We start from the raw sequence: 10934 nt of genomic DNA on the forward strand, positions 1-10934 counted from the left end.
GGGGGACTAGTGCCCAATGATGTCATGGGACAAGAGTACTGTTGCCCAATGATGTCATGGGACAAGAGTACTGTTGCCCAATGATGTCATGGGACACGGGACTGTTGCCCAATGATGTCGTGGGACACGGGACTGTTGCCCAATGATGTCGTGGGACACGGGACTGTTGCCCAATGATGTCGTGGGACACGGGACTGTTGCCCAATGATGTCGTGGGACACGGCCGGGGACTACTCTTCAATGGTGAGATGGAACAGGTCGGGTACCAACGGTGTTTGTTGAATACTGGTGATGAAATGATGAGCCTCATAATAAAATTAGCGATGTGGACGTCATTGGATAACCAAGTTTCATATACAACTGACGAGTAGACACGATATCGAGGAAAACTACTGTAAATTCCAAAGGAAAGGAAAGGCAATGCATGCAGGTGAATTTGAAATGACTACAAAACATTGCATTGTACATTTTACGACTTCTCTCCAGCGACAAGGAAACATGACATCTTAATGGGTTTTTTGTAAATATAGCACTTGTAATTATTGTCTTTATTTAACTATTTTCATATATTTTTCCAATGAATCTCTCTGTCTGTCTGTCTGTCTGTCTGTCTGTCTCTCTGTCTCTCTCTCTCTCTCTCTCTCTCTCTCTCTCTCTCTCTCTCTCTCTCTCTCTCTCTCTCTCTCTCTCTCTCTCTCTCTCTCTCTCTCTCTCATGTTACATGTCTTAAAACTTCAATAAAATTTCACGTCGTAAAACACACTCAGGGCATGATCAAGCCCAAAATTATAACTTGAACGAAAGTACAGTCTAGAGTTGTTAAACATTACCGGTAATGCCTACTGTTTTGGTAAGAAAAGGAGCTAATACTTTGGTGTATTCATTGTCGAAAACCCTACATCAAATGAAGTCATTGGTTGTAGATTAGGTTACAAATGTACAGACAATATTTACATGTACAACTCGTGGAGGTTATCACCATCGAGAGACCAAATGTGTGCAGCAAAATTTACATAGCAAGCACCGTCATTAAATTTTCCAGTATCGGCAAATATGCCAAGCGAAAACAAATTGAAACACTCACTGTAGAGTGCAAAAATTGGATCAGAGAACGCTGCCAGTGCTGTAGACGAGGCAGAGTCGCCAATCATGGTGACAATCATGGTCACAATGATGGTGCCAATCATGGTTGACAATCGTAGTGGCAATCATGGTAACAATCATGGTGACAGTCATGATGACAATGATGGTGACAATCATGGTGACAATGATGGTGGCAATGATGGTGACAATCGTGGTGGCAATCATGGTGACAATCATGGTGCCAAATATAGTGTCAATATCTCACCCTTGAATCACTTGGAACTAATATTATTCGTAAAGGCTACAGGAATGCACAGTCGTTATAAGAATCAACTCAAATCAAAATTGAACCCACTGCGATGGTAAGAGTCCAAATTGCCTTTTCATCGTGTTCAATCGTTTTTTGATAAAGTTGTAGAGAACATAGTCTGCGGCTAACCGTTCTCTCATGATTTCTTTCGCCATCTCTGACGGTTCTTCTTTATAGGCTGATCTGAATGTCCTCACGTGACCTCTGTCCTGGATAAGTTTGTACGCGTCACTGGCTCCACTGAAAAATTGAGGTATAATGAATTCTAACAGATACAGCGATGCATCTAAATCTTCCAGTGTCCCGATAAAGACGTAATTTTCGATGATATTTTTGATTGCGGTTTCCAACGCCCATCTGCTGGGTTTTTTGCATTCTTCGGACTGTCCACAAAAGTATGGCACCATTCGATTTGTAGCCTCCGGGCTGCATTCTTTCATCCCGGTGACCACGCACTCCTCGAAGGTGTCATTTGACGACCCCGGGGCCAATTCTTTCTTGTCCAGCATGTCGCCATAGCGCCTGTAGTAATAGAAGGAGATCACACGCTCAACGGGTCGCGAACGAGGTTGATGTACATGGGCTGTTCATGGTGGAACTCTGAAAAATCAACGAAGTGAACGTGTCGGTTGTAGATGAACGGTAGCGGCAGATTTTCGATCTCCTCGATGAAACCCAATTGCTCGTCCTCCGTCAGGCGCTTTTTTTCGAACTCGATACTTTTCACGTGGTTGAAATTGTTCCACCGCGCCAGAATATCAGTGACGAACTGCAAGCTTCGGCTGCCGCACTTGCCAACGCGGTTGTAAATCAACCTGGTCAAGTTGTAGGTTTTGTTGAGGTTGACCGGCAGTCCGGCATCAAACCTGAGGTTTATCCCAGACCTCCGGTGCCGCATCTCGTCGCGGTCCAATGCGTGCATTTCCTCGCTCCTGTTGACGTTTCCAACGCTGAAATTCCACGTTTTGCCCATGTACTGCGATTCTTTGCTGGCGAGGAACACCAAACCGGCGGCCGCTGCGAGAGTCAGGCATGTGATCAGCTTCCTGGGAGATGAGAGTAGCCTTGCCAGACCCATGTCGATTTTAGCTGTACCACAATCTGAAAATGCAAAGAAAACGCACGTTAAGTGAATCTCCAATCTATCGCTATGGCGGATGTAATGCCCGTTACACTGAGAGTCTTTGTTGCGAAGCTATCACCCACCTTAAAGACTTGGTAACCAGAGAACTAGTCACGTTGAACTTGCCAACGTCATTTCTGCTTCATGTGAGGTAGGATATGACCTCCCCTCAAAGCGTCCCCAGAGCACTGAGGTCGATATGGACATGTATGGGAAAGTATCGACCTCTTGTTTATGTTTTGTTCGGTCACATACAGCGGGTTTTGAAGGCAGAACATTATCGATCGCTTGCTGGATAGTCGATGAATGAACAGAATTGGCTGTTAGTCCGTACGTGGGCTGGGAAGAAGTTTGAAAGTAGAAATGTATGCCCGTGGTTGACATGGTATTTTACATTGCTTGTGATCGGAAACTCTTGTTTCAGCGGATTCTGTTCCAAAATACATCGACTGACATTAAAATGTTAACGTGACCAACAAATAAATTATGAACAATGAAAGTACACTGAGTGACAAAATTATTGTAGATATGGACCTTTTACCCTTTAACCTCGTTTTCGGAAACTTAATTCAAAATGGCGGACAGAATCTGAGTCCGGGTCAATCAACAAGTGTGTGCTATTAATGGTATCATGAAAATTCGATACAAAATATGCACTATTCGTTCTTTTATTTATTCCTAAATAGAGTTCAAAATTTACGACCAGTATCGTTCTCACAGTTTCAGACGAAAATGGCAGTTGCAAATGTATTCGTCGACTGTGATATTTAAATACTAGTACAACAACATATTTAGCGGGCTTTGGCTCTTTCTTTCGCAAAATCTCAGTAGAGCAGACCAGACGATCGACTAATTTACACTGACAGCCATCAGCATTAAGGGCGTTTCTCTTAACAGTGTTTTAATAGAAAGCTAAAGCTCCATAAAGAAGTAATTGTTGGAACATACCCAGATTGTGCTCACTTTTTGTATCTGTAAATACAATTTCTTGTTCTTCTAACAAAGCCTGATGAAATGTCTAGTGTTAAACTTTGCAATGGCCCTACATGTGCGCAATCTCCGATGTTACTATTTACAAGCCAATGGTAGTCCGGACAGGAATTCAGTTGTCAACAAAAGCATTATAATGTATACGATGCATTGAATTAGTAAAGCTATCATGTGTCTTTCCATGCTTTTGGAAGAAGAATAACATACTATACTCGTTTCAAATAACAAAAACAATAAAAAAAAATTATCAAAAGTTGCGGCTATCGTCCCTTGGTAAGAAAGAAAACTTGTCGGCGACGGCGATTGAGTGGAGACAGAGCGTGATCATATCACTAAACACAGTGAAAGATTTCCATCAAAGAAAGCAAGCTACGGTTTTACGTCCAGTTCAAATTTGGGAAAATCTTATGAACGTGAAATTCAATGATAAAAAAGTCGAGGTACATTAAAGTCAAGGCATCGTGGCAAGTTCAAACATACTGAAGTGTTTTTAGAATGTATTATGAATTATTATCAACCAAGGTATTAGATATAATGACACATTGGCATAATTTTACTCGTGAAAAATTGTACACGGAAAATCACTGAAGTCAGACAAACAACTACGAAATCATGAACCTAACGCGTGATCTCCCCGACATAAGATGACCCGTATTAAAGACATTCGCGCTTTCAATGATTCGATAACGCGCACTGGTCGATAGCTTCAACTTCTCTGATATCCGGATGTAACAGCTGTACGTCAGCTGTTTACCATAGCAACAGCGTAATCTGCTTATTTCTATGGAGAATCATGAATGTATTGTCAGAGCGGCCTTCTCGACGTCAATAGATTCATATCTGTGCGTACTAGAAAAAATATGTCACAATTTTAAAAATGTGTTTCTGAAGTTTTGATATTTCACGCATGACGGCATACAAGTCAAATCCCCGATGTTTTATTTAAACAAGCCCGTTTTTTTCCTCTGGCCATGCATTGCTATCTCAAGCCAACTTGGTTAGGGTTCGTTATTATCTGATGAATTTTACCTGGGATCAACTGAACTCCTCGGTATTGGAGTCACCGAAACACAGACAAACAAACCCCTATAAATCTTAACCGTCAATGAATGAACAGAATGCCCTACGTGTCAGGTTCGTGGAGTCGTAATCCTCGTTTGCTGGACGTTATTTTAATTCGTCCACCAGAGCATTTTGACCGCAAAAAGTAGACAGATATTAATGAAAATTTGTATCACATCATCCAATAATAGAGAATTATTTTAAACTGATTGCAAAAAAAAACCACAATACGTTGATTCAACGATTGTATTATTCCCAACTTATTTAGATTGCCCTTGAGAATTCCTCTTATAAATAGATCACGATGTATCTAAATATTTGGTGTATTCATGTAGTAAGTATTGCATCTATATTGGTACAATACGCACATCGTATGAATATTTGTCGGAATAACATATTTGCTCTGACACAACGTTCGGGTAAGTTCGTAATAATTTATACAAAGCGAAATACAATAGAAAAGCATTCGGAATATGCTAACATTTTGCATGATGAAAACAAACTGTTTTACATTCAGCGTTATTAGCATAAAATTCATCAACATTTCAGGAAACAATACAGCTATTGTACAAAGGTGCGACAGAGCGAGAAAAGCAAAGAGGCCGAAAAACAAATTTTTAAAAACTTTGTGCGATTCTTGTTGACGGAGCATCTACAGATATGATAATAATACCAACATTCACACATGAAGTATCCATTGGTTTTATAGGTATTGGATATAATAAACGTATGACACAGTGTGCTTTAAACAACCATTGCAAATTGTTGCCATGGCAATGAAATCTGCCGTAATCTTAATGTTTGTCATTTTCCATGGGGTCAAAGTACGCGATGTATATTTTAACGGCTTCATTTAGTGTACCAGTCTTTCAATAAACCGTATGCGATGCTGGTTCCATTACTTTGATCGCTAAAACCACATAATTTCTCCTGTAAATATTTTGACGTAATGAGTCATTTTCGCCGAATTTTCGCAATTTGATTTTGTTTTTTAAACCGGTTGTAAGCTGTCAAGAAGCAATTTTTTAAAAAATCATGAGCCAGAAAGTAAGGAATTTTAGGTCCACCTAATTATATTCTTAACCTTTGGAGTTTCGTGTTTTCTGAAATTTGATCAGTTTCGTTGACAACGCTGTCTCTTATGACTAATTTTCGTTGATTAAAAATTAACAAATCTTCAATTCACAACCGTGAAGACACAGTCATTCGTTTGACACAGTGTCGCCTGGTAACTGCTGTCACAACTACAGGATTAACCTGTTGAGTGCTGTTGTGTTTCCCACCAAAATTTTAATGCAACATTTTACCAATTTTTATGAATATGTTAACTTTTTTGATAATTTTTGACCAAATAGACGTCACATACCATTGGTTTACAGTTTTTATCAAAATGTTGGCAGAAAATGAAAAAAAAATTAACTGGGGTATATTTATAAAGGCGACAAAATTTGACTTTGGCGCTCATAGGGTTTAATAGCTGATCTTGATAGCTATTGTTTAATGGTTCGTCTTCATAAGTAACTAACCAGATCACTTTACAAAATAAAAAAATGATTTCAGCACAAAACTGACATCTGGAGTTTCAATAGCCGGTTTGTACAATTATTTGGTACAAGATATTCTGTTCACGACTTTTCCGTCCCGTCTGTCAAGCGGGAAGCCGTACAAAAACGACCTCAAAAACATTTTCGAGTCCAAACTAAATATAACCATCTCAGTGAATGGACAATCTGTGGAGGTAAGTGCTTGTGTTTAAAGGTTTTGCATGAGAAAAATTCAAACGGTGACATCTTGAGAAGCAGTCTTCGCGCCCTGCTGGAGTGGGTTAAGACACAGAAATTGTTCGCGGTTGGACGAGGGGGTTTTGCCAACTGAGAGCCAACGCCAATCTGTCAAATGTTACAATCAGACCCTGCCTTGACGCAGATGCGGCAAATTTCTGTACACTTTCTGGCAGACACGAACAGCGAATTTCATGAAAGAAATCACAGGCACGGTACGTCAATATACCCTGACATCAAATACATAAGGCTTCGTTTGTGATAGCGGCTCTGAGGCTCTCAGATCCGACGGAAAGCGATCGTAGCTGGCCGGCGATGTGGCAAACTTAAGATAACCTTTATACTGAAAACGGGCAAAATGGATGTCATGAGACATTTCCTCCCTGATCGATATTTCCATTCCTTCCAAAGTGAATAAATAAACTTACCTCAAATAGTCAATATCGTGCTGTCCCGTCAAGGCACGGTGCGTAAACGCTTTGCCGTATCAACCCTTGGTGTGGACTCATGTTGAACACCGGTATATTATGTATGCAGATTTATGCTAATGTATGCGCAACAGATGCGTCGCGTGTCACGTTTCAGTGCAAATATAGCCGACACTGATTCGTTTTCTCTTTCAGACGCTTGAGAATTAATTTATGAAGGAAAATGTGACTATTACTATTATATAATTACAGTTATCTTAATAGAATATTTATGAAATTGTGATTACCAGTGGTTAGCATCAGACGGTTGTTCCAAACCAACTTGAAGGCAGATGAAGGTATGGGATGTATTTTTATGATTTTGTGTTGTGTTTGAAATAAACTACATTGCTATAGTTACCAGTCATACATTACCATAGTTACCAGCCTCAAGTTAAGGTTAAATACATTTCAGGACGGAAGTGCAGGCCAAGAAAACTCATGAACTTAAAATGTATCCAGACTCTATCTTCTTTCTATAGCGGCAATGCTCACTTCAGGATTGAAGGGGTTTACAACGAATTGGGAGATACAAAAGACGAGAGAAATATCCAGTGTTATGTTGGAGGCCGGCTGTGTATCATATTTTACAATGATTTTCTGTTCAGTTATTGACTCCTGGCAAATACAATGTAGAAGGCTAAGCAAATATTAACATTGCGTTAGATGATATCTGTATGTATCTTGCAGTAACGGTCCTATCACGGTTAATTTACATTGAGGTAGAATGCGCCTCGGGACAGATATTCGGGCTCTCAAACTTTTACAATTCTTTTCTGATCTACCACTTGTTCATTTTAAAGCTCTTGGTGTAAGAAATTTTTTTATCGTCTCAGTTTTTCGAAAATCCAAAATTTCACTTTTTTCAAAGAGTTAACACAGGGTTGGTGTCCATTTTATATTTCAAATATCGTCAAATCTTAGGTTATTTGTTTCTCTAGTACCAAAATTTGCACGGTGACCGTCGATTTTTATTCTTGATTTTGAAAGAGTTTGGTTGAAAGGTTCATTGAGGAAGGTTTGCCCAAAAGTTTAAGTCTTTCACTTTGGAGGCGAATACTATCTTAAAGAATAGTTTGCGATGAGATAACAAAAATACTTGCATTTTAAGGTAGAACGCGCCTCGGGGACAGATATTCGGACTCTCAAATTTCTACAATTCTTTTCTGATCTACCACTTGTGGGGCTCATTTCAAAGCTCTTGGAGAAAGAAAAACTTTCACCGCCATTTGCCTCATGGAGATAACTCAGGGATGGCGGCCATTTCGAATTTCAAATATCGCAAAACGATTGGCAATTTTTCCAAACTTTGCTCGGTGACCGACGATTTTTATTGTTAATCGAGTTTCATATTCTGTCTTAATTTCCTTTTGCACATGTCTATTTGTACGTCCTCACATTTTTACAATTATTTCCCATTGTTCGGGACAGTCCTTTCTGTTATCATCTAAGATATCTTTAACCCTTTCACCCCCAGTTCCCTGTGTACAGGTCCAACTTTACCATACAAAACAATGGATTTGGGACAAACCATGGTGGTGAAAGGGTTAAGCCTTAACATTTTACTTTTTGAACAGTTTTCAGAAAAGAGGATACTTCCCTCATTCTTAAATTTTCTTATTATTGTACATACTTTCACTAACAAGATTGTGTTTTGATGTTGGTAAATTCACTCTCGTAAGTCTAAGTGACTTCCAGTTATTCAACATATTCCCATACACCATTGGGATTCGGTTGTTGTTGAATTTAAAATTAAGATGGAGATAGTGATAATCACTGTTCAGTTATTGTCAAAATTCGCCATGAAAATCACTTCTTTTTCTACGTCGTTAGCACTAGCGCCACCTACGGCAATGTTATTCGTTCAACAACAACACTCATCAAAGTCTGGTGAAGTACGCCATCTCTAGGTCAAACATACAAATAAAAACGTGAGTATTATTGAATAATATTGGTTTGATGATGATGCCTCAATACAAGGGGGTGTTTTGTGATATGTTTGCAATGCAAATGAGACATTGCATTGTTTGATCTCTCAAGTTACTACAAACACATTCACTTCGTATGAACTGCATTTAAACTGTCTGTGTCAGGGTGAGAAAGGGTACGTCAGGACATGGATTTTGTCTCTGCTATCGAACAGAACACCCTTTGCTGTGGTAAGAGGTGAATTGTCTGACTTTGTCATTCATTCAAAAAGCAACCAGAGGAATCTTGATTTCGCTGACATCGCCAAACTGACACTGGATAGAATCGCTTTAATTTTTACAATTTCTTTTGGTCTACCACTTGGGGGCGTTCATTTTGAAACTTATGGAGTAGATAACGTTTTCATCGGCTTGGTTTTATGCAAATCAGGAATGTTATTTTCCCCCCACAGAGATAACACAGGCTTGGCGGCCATTTTGAATTTTAAATTTCAGATATCAGTACATATTGGGTAGTTTGTTTCTCTAGTAGCAAATTTTGCACGGTGACCCCTTTTTTCTGTCATCGATTTCGAAAGAGACTGGTCGGAAGTTTCCTTGTAATTTGAGGAAAGTTTTAGCAAATGTTTCAATCTTTCAATTTCAGGGCTCGTACTAAGTAAATAACTGGAAAACTGGAACGAGTGCTACTGACAACCGACGCCCTTTAAACTGAAATCCGTAAACATGTGGTGCTGTCAGTTAAAATACCCTTTGTACTTCTTTTCTGTTGTCCCTGCTTTCCCTCCATGCAATAAATCATAATCTGTGATTTGTAAAGTTATCAGTTATCCTGGTATCATACGAACAACTTTATCTATATCATGTATGTTGTGATCTTCATATACTCGATGTTAACCTCATTCAAGAGCACAGAGACATGAAATGTTTCTCGTTTTGTTTTGAATATTTTATCATGTTACTGCTCATGAACGATTTTTTGTGCGTTGGGTTGAAAGTGTCGTATTTTGATGTAACACTGTGGCATAATATGTGACATATTGACAGTACAAGCGTAACATATTTCCACGGGACAATGTAAGCCTTGTATTTTATGAACTCGGACGTAATACGATTGTTGTCTTATCAATGACTTAGGTGTGACAGCACAGCTGTTGCGTATTCCTATCGTCTGACTGGTATACATGTCGGCATGATGGCTGTTTGTCTGTGTACTCCTTTTTTGTCAAATACGAGATGCGTATCGTTCATCGAATTCAATAATTTCGGTATGACAGAACTCAAAACATTTCGCGGAATATTGCCGTTGACTTTGGATAATATTTGAAAATAAAATCTAAAAATTATGTTCCTCTTCATTGCCTTAAGGTAGTCATTTTTTAATAGGCGGATAATAGTTCCATTGAATGTTATATTCTGCAAATATTCATATTATATGCATTCATATGCGTGTTTGCTTGGCGAATGAATGCGCATATTTAAATAATCAGCGCTTTGATAAACAATGTCTCCTCTTTTTACGAGTGTAACAAATGTTGTAACAGCTGCTAGCTGCTGCGGGATTACCATCGGTCGTTCAATCGTAACGTGTTTCAGTGAGACGTGAGCGAACCTCAGTCCTCAGTCTCGGATCGCCATGTCAATATTGATTAATGAACTTTTTATTATTTTTAATACCATAACGAGGATTAAATTTATGATGAGAATGCATTTCCACTTTCCTCTTATTCCCATGATTAATTTCAATAATATTTACCATTAATTTCATGACCTTGCACCGCTTCACCGAAATGGGATTTGCATTCAGCAGATGAAATATGGACGCCAAGGTAACATGCACCGTAACCAAAATGTAATTTTCGATTGCCTACACAAACCCGTATAACCACTTCTGCCCAATACTGACCTTGATTTTTTTATTGGTCAGTAAGAGGTTTTTTATGAAGTCGTCTGTCAAAAGCGTCTTCATAGCTGCGGTTACCAACCATATAAGCAGGCAAGCTGTAGCAGAAAGGGTCGACACCCATTCAACAAAAGGGAACACAAATCAAAAGAAAGTGCATGTAAGGGCTCCATACATCAAAAACTTGACAGAAATATTGCAGCACACACTCAGGGCATATGGTGTGCAATCCTTTAACACAATAATTGAATTAGACAACGAACCGGTGTCCCCGAAGGACCGAATAC

At 39.1% G+C, this 10934-nt stretch overlaps 1 pseudogene; it reads right to left on the reverse strand.

Annotated features, from left to right (window-relative positions):
• Positions 1–646: 646 nt before the first annotated feature.
• Positions 647–6915, reverse strand: LOC139136847 (uronyl 2-sulfotransferase-like; annotated as a pseudogene).
• Positions 6916–10934: the final 4019 nt, after the last annotated feature.

Source organism: Ptychodera flava, chromosome 1 (assembly GCF_041260155.1).
Source record: "Ptychodera flava strain L36383 chromosome 1, AS_Pfla_20210202, whole genome shotgun sequence".
NCBI classification, from domain to species: Eukaryota; Metazoa; Hemichordata; class Enteropneusta; family Ptychoderidae; genus Ptychodera; species Ptychodera flava.